This window comes from Gavialis gangeticus, unplaced genomic scaffold (assembly GCF_001723915.1).
Source record: "Gavialis gangeticus isolate Ggan-Ray unplaced genomic scaffold, GavGan_comp1, whole genome shotgun sequence".
Lineage (NCBI taxonomy): Eukaryota > Metazoa > Chordata > Crocodylia > Gavialidae > Gavialis > Gavialis gangeticus.
This window is the reverse complement of record NW_017728992.1, coordinates 128210343-128224493: the sequence shown is the minus strand read 5'-3', so window position 1 is coordinate 128224493 and position 14151 is coordinate 128210343. Positions and strand designations below refer to the sequence as shown.

Sequence of the window (14151 nt, the reverse complement as noted above, 5' to 3'; positions counted from 1 at the left end):
GGCCATGTGCATGTATATGCACATTGTGCCCCCTGTCTGACTGGCCTTTTCCACTCCCTCTCAGCTCCTTGCAGGCTGAGACTCTGCTAGCCTACAGAGGGCTCGTTGTACAACTGCATTATCCTTGGGCTTCTCTGTTAAAATGAAAAATCTGTGCTTTACTCTGGTAAGGGGGGAAATCTGTGTTTCACTCTGTTTTTCCATGGGAACTGGAAAACCCGGATCCCTGCTAAAAAGATACCCTTATAGATCAGATTTTTCAGACAACATTTGAGAAAAATGAAAGAGCTGAGTAAGCAAAGTGGGCAACAAGAATGCAAAAAGTCCTTCTGCTAATCTACTCAAATGCTCAACCTATCATAGAGCCTAAAAGTATTGTAAAAGTCACCTGTGTCTCAAACAGTTCTGTGCTTTCTCATCCATACTATCCCCTTATCTGTGGCAGGTTCTTTTGATCAGTATCTGTAAAGCTACCCCATTGTTTTTCCTCTGTCCCTCATTAAAACTTTCCTTTGTTGTGATGTTTAGGAAAACTTGAAGGTGATTAAGAAGCTAGTGTAAGACAGCTATCTATTATGCTGTCCTGAATTGTTTTGTGGATTTCTTGTGCGCTCTCACTTTTCTCTATCCAGAAGCTGTCAATTATCCTTGGACATGGGAACAATGAACAAATTACTGTCATGCTCGGGACTTATACCCCATTGGTTGTCTAAAGCAAAAGGAAACTTATAGTAATTTACCTCTTTTCAACTAAAGGCTTCAGATGAGTTTTTGCATACTGCATGGTGAGAACATGTAGGCAGCAATGCAGAACAGTTGCAATTGCACCCTATCTTACCTTGCGGTAACTTGTTTATATACTTCTCTGTGCTTAGATCAGTGTTCTCCAACTTTTTTGGGTAGATCACTTTTTGAATTAAAAAGCAACCCAAGCAACATGTGCCCCCTCCTCCCCCACAGGTTAGTCTGTGGGGAGGGGAGGGGGGGCAGATCAAACCAGAGAAAAAACACGACATGACTACAGCAAATTTTTTGGGTGCCTGCAGGCCACTTATCCCAACCCTGCTCCCAGCGTTGTTGCTGCTCAACCCAAGTGCATGTGGCCTAACACCCGTGCTGGGAAGAGCCTGGCGCATCCCTGGCCTCAGCCTTCCCTGTCCCACCCCACCCTGCATGCAGATCTGGGGGCATGTGCCCCCTATGCCCTCCTGGGCTGTGTGCCCCCTCCTTGCCTGTACCCCCTGGACAAGCTGCTTGTGGTTCCGTCCTGTGCCCTGCCCCAGCTCCTTCCCTCCCTCACTGCTGCTGCAGCCGTTTGCGCTGCTCTCTGTTTGTGGGGGAGCATGTGTCCCCCTCATCTGTGTGTGGCAGAGGCAGCTGCCATTATGGGCTGGATTTTGTGCCCTGAGCCCTGCTGCAGCTGGCCTGGGAGCGACTCGACACCACGTGCATCTGCCACTGGGTGGGCAGGGGATGAGGCTCAGCCCAGCAGCGGGACGCATGTGGTGTTGAGTTGCTTCTGGGCCAGCTGCAGCAGGTCTCGGGGCACAAAACCTAGCCTGCAACTGCAGCCACCTCCGCTGTGCACGGAGGGGGGGGAACGTGCCCCATGGGGCTTCTGCCAGGGTGTGCACAGTGGTGGGAGCCCCCCGTGCTGCCTGGGCTCGATCCTTCTGCCACCCATCTGGCTGGGGCCTTACTCACCTTACCCCTTCTCCTGCCTCTGCCGCACTCTGTTCCTCACTGCGGGGACCATGATCTGGCCCCTGCTCCTTCCCTCCCCCGTGTACTGACCTGCTGGGCTGGGAGGGGCGGAGCGCACATGCACATACATGCTCAGCCTGCGTGCCCCCCCCGCCCCCGATTGACCTTAAGAGGCTCTCTGATTGACTGGTCCATTGCATTTGGCTGGTTGGTGACCACTGAGTTGGATGGTAAGCCTTGTAGAACAGAGGCTACTGCAATGGGGTCTGTGCTTGAGTGTTTTAAACAACTCTGCACAAAAAATGTCTCTGAGAAATGTTCCTAATGTGTTCTGGAATAGACTTAAATTTATTTTCTGTGCAGTCTTTACTTAAACACAGTTACTTTTTTTTATATGGAAATAATAAATTGGCAACTAAAATTGGAACATTATTTCTAGCTTCTCAGAGAATTGCACTTGAATTTAGCTCCGTTGTTTTGTCTTGTTCAACTTTGTAACTGTACAATGTCAGGGCTTACCATCTAAGAAGTAATACAGCCCATCACCACAATATCTGAGCACATCAGACATTAATGAATTTTTCTCCAACGTACTGTGGGATTACACAAGTTGAGGTACAGATTTATTAAAGGTCTTGAAGGGTTTAGGTTTATTTTCTGAATGCTGAATAGTATTTGCCACTGGCTTATTTGTGACTACATCACTCTGCACTCGTGAAGAATGGGAAATTCTTGTAGCATAAGCAAGGCTGGAGTGAAGTGTACAAAATGTCATTAAGGAAGCCTATATCAGAGTCAGAAATTGGACCCAGGCTTCTTGAGTTCTAATTCGGGATCATACACAATCCTCATAGTAGAATTTGGAACTACGGACGTTTGTTAGACTGAGAATGTGTGAAGTTTTCATCCTTCTTCTGTTTATGCCAATAGTAACTAACTGTCAATTAAGCCAGTAACCAGTATAGCCCAACAAGTCTTTATGCCAAAGGCAAAATTTTATATATTGAAGAACTGATTAAGATATTGGGCTTTAATTTTCAGAAAAAAATCAACCAACATTTGCTTGCTTTAGAAATGTGGCAGACTTTAACTGAAAGAAACTTGCAGACAAATGGCTTGATTCCTATTGTGGGTGATCTCTGGCTGAAGACTTGTAGCTGAAGATGGAAGTGTAGGCACATTTGTCTTGTGTAAGCTGTCATTTCCTTTTGGAGGTCAATGCCTTATGCTACTGCTTGGCAGGATTCATTTTTATCTATAAACATTGATAAACATACATTTCTCATGTCACTCACAGATCAACAAAAAAAGCATTTGCATTGGTAATCAAAATGAGAGAAAAGAGATGTTTAAAAAAATTTGGGATGGGGTAGGGAAATCTGGAGCAGGGGGGCCTTGCACGAGTGCATGAACAGTGGCCACTGCAGGTTGGATTTGGGGGATACCCCGGCTGCGTCACCTGCTCACTATTCCTCTGGCGGTGGTCCCCAAGCTCCTGCCCAGACCAGCCCCTGTGTGACTGGGACAGGAACCACATTCCCACTGATCTCAGCCTGCCCCCCTGCATGATCAGGGCAGGAGCCAAACCCTGGGTGAGCCTGGCTCATGCAGGGGAATGGGGAGCTGCTTCCTGCCCTGGGCTGGGCAGCTGCTTCCTCTCTCCCTGTGTTCCCAGAGCTCTGGAGTACTGATGTTCTTCTCCTAGTCCTTGCCTGCCCGGCTCTTTCCTGATGAATGAACTGGTATCCTTTATTGATTTATGGATTTTTACTTTATAAAATCACATCTTAAAATATATAAAAGTTTTTCAACCAACCAACAGTATACTGTCATTACTAAATTGTCGGCCCTCCGCACCACTAAGTTTGTGCAATCCTGAAAATTTAAATTGATCAACATTTCTTTTGATTAAAAAATTGATTTTAGTCATCAAAATTAATAATAATTTAAAAACTAAATTCTGCCAAGCCTAGTTATGCTGTTGGATGGAATTATCCACACTTTCTTCTAAGAGGATACAGGATTAACTACTCTGAAAATAGGTGTTTCCTTGTGCCAACAGTTTCTTGATGGGGATTTTGTCACTAGTGCCTTGTCTCAGATCCTGTCTTTTTGAGGAAGGATGGGAGCAACTTCGATAACTTTTAGATGCTTTCAATTTCTTTGACCCCTGATTATGGCATAACAATTTTGATAGTCATAGCAGTTGAACTGTCAGACTCGATGATCTGCTTAGGTCTCTTCCAACCCTACCAACTATGAAACTGTAGCATTGGACAACGGCAGTTGTCCATGCAGGTTTTTTAATTATGCATCCTCAAACAGTTTTTGAAATCGTGTTGGCTATAGTAAGTTGGACAGTTTTCCTTAAGTGGCTTTGGTAGTCTTTGTCAGCATTGATCTAGAGGTTAAAAGCAAGCCAGGTCTAAACAGAGTGCTCTCTGGAACCTGTTGAAGGTGCAGTTCTTTCACCTTAGTCTCTATTGTGTAGCCATAAGGGAGCACAGGGAAGCATTAACCTACAGGGCCTCATTATCTCATTATGCTGAAGACAAGCTCTACAATTTTCATTAGGTCCAGCTTTTCCTAACAGAGGCCCATTTGGATGAGAACATGCTGACTCGGACTCAGTCCAGATAAAGAAGGTTGTCAGTTAAGTTGTTTTGTTTGACTGGTTTGTAGAATGAGCATCAGAGGAAGTGGTAGATGTTCTTTTCTTTGAACTGAAGGAGATTTAAAAAAAAAAAAAGTGTACTCAAGCTTGTATCTTGGTACTAGCAGTGTTTTCCAGATAGCCATGAAATCTGATAGTTGTTTTTTCTTTACATCACCACAGTTATCCCAAAGCTGTCACATCAGAAGATATTATTGTAAGAAATTCTGTGTTGTGCTGGAATTGAAAATCTGGAGTTCTAGATTTTGCAGAGTGGTTACCATGTGCTTGCAAGAAACAGTACACCTGGTCTGAATGACCTCTGCTGGCTTCTGATTTTCTGAGACGTTGTTTTTAACCTAAAGCATGATAAATGGCTCAAGCCACAGTTATCTGAATCTGCCGTCTCTATGTGAAACGGTTACAATCAAGAGAGGTCAGTGCTGTCAAGTTAACTTCTTGGGTTGAAACTAGAATACAGTTTTTATTTTTATAAAGGGGGGGGTCTCAATTAAAACTCTTCCCCTCTCCCCCTTGATACTACAGAATTAGTGAAATACTGCATTGCAGGGCTGTCCAATTTCACAAACTCTTCGGGGTGGTGAACTGAAGGGATTAGAAAATTAAGTTAGTAGTCTTGAAGGGGTTCAGTGTGTAGGTAAGATTAGTTCAGTTCTGTATCTTTCTTGAACATTGTTATATTGAATATGTTGAAGATATGCATTTACATAGATCTTTTGTTAACAGTCATAATTTACTGTAAACCAGTCTGACAGCCAAGCTGTCTGAAAGCAGAAGAGGTCCTTTATAATAGCGATGATTAATTCTTAAAGCCTGTATAATAAATCTCATTTCTTGATTATGAATTCCAATGCATATACATACGCAGTTGAACAAGGTTGCAGGGTAGCCTTAATTAGATACTTACCAGCTGCTGGGTACCTGACTTCTTAATATTTTTACAAGCTTAATATTAAGGCCTTGTGCGAAGTATACATGAAGAAATAAGGTCTAAACAAATATCCTTTGCTTTGTTATCCTTTAACACAAGTAACTTTCTGAAGTAAAGTAGTAAATACAAGAATTCTGAACTGAAGAGTTGTATTGCTTAAAATACTGAGTTCAGTTCACAAAGCAGTCTGTATCCCCTGTGCAACCATTTTTTGTCCCTCCTGTCCCCAAATAGATGTAACAGTGATTATTTTCGAATGGAATTGTAATGTTGGGGGTAGTATACATAATAAATGGGTTCTAGCTATGATCTCTTCTTGCTTTCCCACCATCCTGTATTTTCCATTCTTCATAGTTGCTTATTTTCTTCCATAAAAGTTGCCACAAATGCATATTACATTTTCTTTTCTATTAAGAAAAAGTTAGTTCTAGACCAGGGCTGGGCAATTATTTGGGCCTGCAGGCCACGTAGGCAGTCTTAGGGAGCTGTTATGAGCTGGTCAGCAGCCCCCCACCCCTGCAACAGCCCAGAGCCCATGCACCCCACAGCTCTTCCCTGCCACCACCACCCAGCAGCAGTTGAGTGCATGGCCCTGGTCCTGGCTTGGCCTGCCCTGCACCTGATCTGGACTCGCCCTGGCCAGAGTAGAACCGCTCTGGACCACCTGGGACCTACATGCACAGCCCCCTGCCCCTTCCTGAATGCCTGCTCTGGACCACCTGCTGACACTGAGCAGCAGCGTCAGTGGCCAGGTAGAAGCTGCTGTGGGTGCGGAGGAAAACTAGCCGTCTCCCACTTGCCACTGCCAGGCCCTTCTTGCTTTGGTCACACAGAGCCTATGCCCAGGCTGTTCTGTGGATCCTCTCTGCTGCCACTGCTTCCCCACTGGGTGGCCCTGAGGTGATGCTGGTGGCTGGCCACCACAGTTCATCATGGGTGGGTGGGTCTGGAGCAGGCACAGTGCAGTCCGGGTTTGGGGCTGTGTCTGTAGGTTTTGGCTGGTCTGCTGTGGCTAGGGTGAGTCTTGAGAGGGTGTGGGGTGGGCTGAGGCTGTGGCTGGGGCTGTGCGTGTGGGTCCCCACCAGTCTCTGTGGGGCTGGAGCAGTTGGTGGTGGTGGCAGGAGCCAGAAGGAGCTGCTGTCATCTTGGCTGCCTAGAACTGAAGTCCAGTCACAGAGTCATTGCAGCTCTGCTGTGCATCTGGTGGTGACGGGATAGTGTCTGGGCCAGGTGGGACTGAGGCACCCACTGTAAGCGGAACAAAGTCTCTCTGTGGGCTGGATCTGGTCCACGGGCCATGTTTTTCCCCACCCCTATTTGTTGTTTTTGCCCTATGCCTCTTGTCTTGCATTGTTTTAGGTCCTTGCCTTGCATTGCTCCCTAGTACTGCTTTCATTTTGCTCTTTGTGGTCTGTGAGCTGTGGAATGTAACTTGTCATATCAGGACCATAATGTAGTGAGGAATGAAGGACTACTTTGCATCAGATGGGGATCAGTGCAGGAGAATTACGCACATTGAAAGGGAAAGTGTCACAAATATACTCGCATGTGAAAGATGGGTTAGCCGGGACAAAAATACCAGCAGAACTTAGATAGTCCCTCTGTTAGTCAAATTCAGAAAGCTCTTTATAAAAAATGTATCTGGCAGAAGATTCCATTAAGAATTATGAGTGAAGGGTGCTGCCTTAATTTACCACTTTTATTTTATTTTAAATTTCTTGCATGGTTTTTGTGGCTAGTGTGAATTTTCTTACATGTCAATTCTAACGTAGTTTTAGTCAACTTGGTGCAGAGGGTGGGAAGATGAGGTGCAGAATATAATCAAATTTTATTGTCCTTTTAAGGATCAGCCATAGCCTGTCAGCTTTGATATGCAGCAGAACAGTACAGTGTTTTACAGCATTTCTGTTTCAGTCTCAGTGCTGGAATATGTCTCAGTGTAGACTGCTAATCTGTTCTCTGAGACCAGTTTGATGTTCTCCTTTTAAAAAGGACTGTGTATGTGGGGGGGGGGGGGGGGGAAGACAAAAATTATCTAGTGCTCATGTTGACATTACTAAATAAATAAATACTTCAATGCAGGTTGTATAGAATAAGCTGCTGCTATACAACATAGAAAGCAACTGTTTCTTTACACTTCTCTCACAGCAGGCCCAGGTCAAACCCTTGATTTCATGCTGACTTCCTAAAGCATGTCTCTACCCAGTTACTTTTTTTAAGGCTAGAAATTTAGGATTTGTAGTCAAATTGGTAGGCTTTGGAATAATACAAGTATTATGGTATGCTGCCTTTGTCTAACTATAGAATTCAGAGTTGTTCTTATTTCTTTCTGTATCTATTTAGATTAATTATCCTGAAACAAATCTTAGATTTGGGCTATAATCCAGATCCCAGAGGAAACGAGGGTTATTGTGAATTCAGATTCAGACAACATACTTCATTGTCTCCAAACAATGAATATTGACTGCTTATTGTTGAGTTTAGCGAAGGGAGAACTTCTGCAATCATTAAATTACAGACTAAGGGTGCCTATACAGAAGCAGTGAGGCTGCTGTGACGCACTGGAATTCCTCAGTTCAATTAATTGAGCCTGCTGGAGCATGGCGATTACCATGCTCTAGCAGCCTTCTGCATCTCATGTATCAGTGTCCCTGTGCATAAAATTGGTGGCAGGGGTGCTTGAACTAAAGCTTATTGGAGCTTCAGTTCAAGCCCCACCCCGCTGCCATTTTTAAACATGGGGATGCTGATACATGAGACATGGTGCTTTAAGTAGAGTGGCTCTCAGAGCCTCTGTAATTTAAAGCACCGCCCCTGCCCTCCACCCTGCTGTGGGTGCAGAAATCTCAGGGGTTAGTTGTGACCTATAGTTTGAGAACAGCTGATTTTAGCTAATGTCAAATCTGTTAGTTCTTAGCTTTAGAACCTCTTTTTTTTGACAGGGATATAATTTCTATTAACTTGCCTGAACTGAATATTAATGCTTAAATTTATACTGGGGCACTGTGGCAAACTTGAAATCTGTAGGTCCTATCTGTCCAGCGATGGAGTAATTTATTTTAAAGACTAACATAGCAGGAATATTTAGGAAAGTTGTATACTGAGCATATATCTGTAGTGGTCATCCTCTACAAGATTGTGTAAGCTGCAAGATGCTAGCGCAGGCTTTATAGTCTCGAACAATCCATGCATGTCTAATCAGTTCCTATGAAAATCAGGCCCAAGATCCTGCTAGTGGATAAACCAGTATTTTTTCACTGCTCCATCTCATAGGAAAATATTACCTTTAATACCAGCTCAGAGTAAACCTGGGTTGGTGCAAATGCCCCTCGCTTTGAAATTGAGTCTCAATGATCGAGGCCCCGACAGTGAGGGAGGGAATGGGGGCCCTGGCCAGGGAGTGAGACGTAGCTGCAGGCAGCTTTGTTCAGGGGGCATGGGGAGAGGGGGCAGCTCCCTGCTGCTGAGTGCACCCCCAGGGGAGGCATTTGGGGCACATGCATCTCCCTAGATTTGTGTGTGGGACAGAGGCAGGCTGCCCGCTGTGGGCTTGGGGCTCTCTGCTCTGCTGCCTTTGCTGTGCGAGCTGAGCACTGGCCGTGTCCCCTGCCCATCCAGCAGCAGTAGCGGCAGCAAGTTGTGCCTCCCGCAACCTGCATCTGTCCTCACCCCACTCGGCTCCACTCCTAAAGTGTCCCTGCGTTTAAAAATGGTGGTGGCAGCACTTGAACTAAAGCCCATTTGGTGAACTTTAATTCAAGCTCCTCCGCTGCCATTTTTAAGTGCTGGAGCACTGATTCCTTGGATGAGCTGCCCATGATTGTCCCACTCCCTGCCCCAGCCCTGGGGCCCTATTCACCACCCTGGCTGGGCAGTGCCCCCAGCCCCCTCCCTCACTGTGGGGGTTCTCAATCTGCTCCCCCCTCACGTGCCCCTTCCCCTCCACAGTCTTACCTGCAGGGAGCTGCTCTTCACACTACCTTGCTGTGCTCCTGTAAATCATTTATCAGATCAGTATTGGACAATATGCCTGGTGAATAATTGCCTATCAGTGTTAGCCGAGAAAATCTTTATCAGTGCACCCCTATCTAACATCAGTAAGTAATACCTTTATATTAAATGCAAATTTGGTCTGTGCCTATTTGCTTAAGACTGCTACATTGATTCATCAATCCTACCATCTTGCAAGCAGCATCTTCATTGGAGGATTATTACTAGGGGTGCATTGATAAAGATTTTCGTAGCTGATACCAATATTTGATTATTAATGAACCATGTTGGTTGATATGGATCCGTTAGCTAATTTATAGGAATGGATTTGGGCAGGTTGGGCAGGCAGTATCTGGCTAGTAAGTCTGTGGGGGAGGGAAGGGTTGTGGCGGGGGCAGATTGAGGCCCCCACGGTGAGGGAGGGAGTGGGGCTAAGGCCAGGGGCAGGTGCTGCCCAGCCAGGGTGGGGAATGTGACTCTGGGGCTGGGAGATGCATGAGGGAAAGGCAGCAGAGTGGAGTGACCTAAGCAGGGGCGGCTCTGGAGAAGGGGGTTGGGGGGCTGTGGCCACCCGAAAATTCTCTGTAACCACCCCTCCCAGCACTGCTGCCACTTGTCCTGGCCCATGCCCCCCTCTGGAAAGAAGCTGGCTCGTTCCCTGGCCCTGAGCCCACAGTAGGGGTGCACACAATGGCGGGAAGCTGCTCCCTCTCCACCCTTTTGTATCCGTTGGACAAGCCACCCATAGCTGTATCCCACTTCCAGCCCTGGGGTTGCATTCGCTGCCCTGGCTGGGCTGCCCCTGCCCCACTCACTTCCTGCACCATGGGGGCCTTGGTCTGCCTCTTCCCCAACACCTCTTCCTTTCCCACAGACTTACTGGCCAGACACTACTCTCTCAGCTGCCAGGCTGCATTCCTGGCTGCATGCATACTGCGGCTGCACACATGCATGTGGCATTTATTGGTGACATTGGCTACACTGGCCAAAAAAAGCCGATGGCCAATAAATGTTAATTTTTTCTTTTATAGGTGCCGATCCGATATGCCACTGATATATTGGTGCACCTCTAATCATTACTAGTATAAAGTACTAATGTTTGCTTGGCAGTGGTGGCAGGGTATTTCAGAACACAAGACTTTCTCAATTCTCCTGAGAATCGTCATGCGTTTGTTTGCACTGCAAAATACAGAGAATACTTGGACGCGTTGGGTTCTAAACATTACATACTTGACATTTTTATTAGATTATCTGTATACAGTATATAAAATCGTTTATGTAAAGCTTCAATTGGGGATCTCCCTTGCAAAAATGTACCCTTTTACATTCTTATCCTTTGGTCCAAAGCAGTGGGTGGAGGCAAACCTATTTGGCAGGCATGCCACAAATTAAACCCTGTGCCTTCCCCAAGTGCCGCTTTGATCCCCTTCCTCTGTTCGTCACTTTGATTCCTTTCCTCTGTCCATTCTGCTGCTTTGTTTTCTGCTCCCTTTGCTGTACTCTCTGCCTGTTGTGCTGCTATGCTTTCTGTTTCCTACCTGACCTAATGCTTTGCTTTTGCCCCAAACTGTGTCATTGTGCTGCCTGCCCTCACCCTAATACGTGGAGGCTGCTTGTGGTACTTCTGTTGCAGTTCAGCCACCTCTGGTCTAAGCAGTTAATATAATCATTATTGAGAAGTAAATTATTGATGCAGCCACAGAGTAAATGTTTGCAAAAGTGAATCTGCCTTAATTTAGGCTTCAAGAAAAATTCAGGACTGTTTAGTCATTACAGTGTTATCCTTAAGAACATGGAGTTGGGCATAAAGGCTACTGATACAGTGAATCTTGTGAGCAAGTTCAGACTGAGGTCTCAACATTTTATTTTGATTTCTTTTCTTTCACAACTTGGACACCCTCAAGTGTTTCTCAAAATGCCCTGGAAAGTTATCAGCCCCCTGAGGTAGAAAGGACTGGCTATTTGAAGACTTCAGTCACCCCATGACTGAATATCAGGATACCTGGCAACTCAGGGCACTTGAATACCTATAGATGCTATGCTATGAAAATGGGTTGGATCCAACATTAGGTTTTCCTGTACATTTAGGGAAGTTAGTGCTGTAAATTGTTGCGGTTCTGTCCAGACTTGTAATTAAATGGTGGTGTTTGCTGTTTTATTGCCTGGTAACTAGGCAAGGGAAACATGATTGATTTGAAGACAAACTGAGCAGAAAGACTTGAACGATGAAGAATTGGACGATGAAGTTACTTTTGTAGAATCAGTCTAGGTTGTCTTAAATGTGACAGATCTTTCTAAAGCATTGCTTCAGAGGATGATAGATTTCTTCTGCCTTAAAGTGTCTGTCTGTGTGTCTTTTTTCTGATATCCATTATCTCAAGGATGATCATGAAAATCAGAATATAAAGGTTCAAGAGCTTCTGAAACGCTTCATAGCTAGAACTGGGAGGAATTTTAATCTGATACAGATGCTCACAAAATGAAGGAATCTGTATTCACAGTTCTGAAAACAATTGCAGTTACAGGAAGATATTTTTTTTCTATCAGATATTCAAATTGGGTAGACTCAGTCTTTAAAACTGGTTTAGATATTGTATAAATGCAATACATTAATTATCATTTGTATGATAGTATTGATATAAATCATTTGAATAAGAAATGCCTTGTGCATCAATGCAAATGAAATTATTTTTGCATTCTGGTATTTTCTTTCAAGTACAATAGGTTAAGCTTCATAATTACAGCTGTTGGGAACAAAAGACTATGTATTCTTTGTTTTTATGAATATTGCTGGAGGGCATTACAATTAAGAGGATAGTTTCTTGTGTCATTCAAGCCTTTCACTCATTTTCATTTAGGTAATAATAAAATTTTTTTGATGATTGACCACAAGATGAACATGAGCCTTCAATGTGATGCTGTGGCTAGTAAACCAAGCAAAACGCTGGCTTGCATCCATAGATGCTTCTCAAGCAAATCCTGGGATGTCATTCTCCCATTGTACTTGGCCTTGGTGAGGCCGCAGCTGGAGTACTGTGTCTAGTTTTGGGCTCCACAATTCAAAAAGGAAGTGGAGTAGCTTGAGTGAGTACAGAGGAGAGCCATCCGCATGATCAGAGGTCAGGATAACAGACTTTATGACAAGAGGCTAAGAGCCATGGGGCTCTTCAGCCTGGAAAAGTGCAAGCTCAGGGGCATTCTGGTGGCCACCTATAAGTTTATTAGGGGTGTTCATCAGGATCTGGGGGAACGTCTGTTCACCAGAGTGCCCCAAGTGATGATGAGATCGAATGGTCGCAAACTCCTCTGCGACAGTTTCAGGCTCGACATAAGGAAGAACTTCTTTACTGTCTGAGCCCTGGAGGTTTGGAATAGACTGCTGCCGGAGGTGGTTCAAGCACCTACTTTGAACGCCTTCAAGTCACTTTTGGATGTTTATCTTGCTGGGATCCTATGATTCCTGCTGACTTCCTGCCCCTGGGCAGGGGGCTGGACTCAGTGATCCTCCGGGGTCCCTTCCAGCCTGAATGTCTATGAAATCTATGAAAAATCTAAAATAGTGTATTTGTTCTAAGCCTAATATGTTCCACTATCCAGTTCTTATCAGAAGACTGTTACATCAGGTTCTTGCTTCTGATTGTCACACTGGTCTCTAATTTCTACATGTACAAAGTTACAAGAGTTGAGAACTCCGCCCTAATTCCCGAATATGAAAGGAGAATCTAGCAACAGATGCACAAAGTGCAATATAATTGATAATCCACCTAAAAAGGATTTTAAGGTAACTAAGCCAGATAACTGGAGGTATAATTGTTCTTTTATTGGCCAGGGATGCAGCTATTTTGTTGGTAGAGAGACAGCCATTTATATTTGCCAGCCCAACTACACGTTCCACCATGAACCATTACAAAGTTGACATGCTGGTTTGGATGCATTCTTGGTACATGCTCATAGCCTCTCATACACTTCTCTCTGTTCAACTTGGCTTAATAGTCTGTCTCTTTCTCTCTCTCTTTTTTTCCCTCCCCCTGTTTATTGGAAGTTGCCTTTTAGTGCTTGTTGCTTTCTAGTAATTTGCCTGACTGTGAGACTTATCTCATTTAGTATGTAATTTCAAGTAAGGAGAAACCAGTTTTCATTATTTTTTTTAAAAAATGTTTTCACTCAAAGTGCATATATTAGCTCTGAATAATAGGGTCTATCTAGTAAGTCAGTTGATGGCTAAAAGGCATTGTAAACTTGAGTTTAATTTATTTTATCTCCACAAAGTAGTAACATGCCTGGGAGAGGGTGTCAGGACAGTGCACAACAACTCACAAACTGTAAAGGTGGAAGCTGAAGGGGAAGGAAGGCATTCTTGTTTTCTGTGTCGGGGGGGTAGGTGCAGAGATCAGCAGTAAAAGTTCTTAAACTCTGGCACCCTTTTTGCTTCTGTGAACTGAGATGGGGAGACTAGGTAATTTTTAGTCTCATTCCATTTCTTCTTCACTAATTAGATATTTAAACTCTTGCTATATTCTCCTGCCATATAGGATGGTGAATTCCCCACCTAAAGGGCTTTATTATGGGTGTTTTCCGTTTATTTTAGTCTCATGAATCCCCAAGATTGAGCTCATTGTTCCTTATGTGGGCCCTATTTGTTACCTTGCCCTTGGATCCTGTTGAGGAATGGGTGGGTTGTCTTTTCCTGCCTTTGTCATTAAGCTGTTGTGGGGTTAAGTATTCCTAGGTGCTCACTGCCAGACTCCCTGGCCAATATAATTTTTTAATGACACTGAAATATGTATTAATCTTAAGTATACAGAAATCATAACAAAATTTAACGTTCAAAATCCCCCCCCCCCCAATTCTT

General features: G+C 44.4%; 1 protein-coding gene across 3 annotated transcripts in view; it reads left to right on the top strand.

The window, feature by feature from the left end:
* The window catches only part of PDE7A (phosphodiesterase 7A), a 149040-nt gene that overhangs the window by 27892 nt on the left and 106997 nt on the right, over positions 1–14151 (top strand). The gene's annotated exons all lie outside the window — the stretch shown is intronic.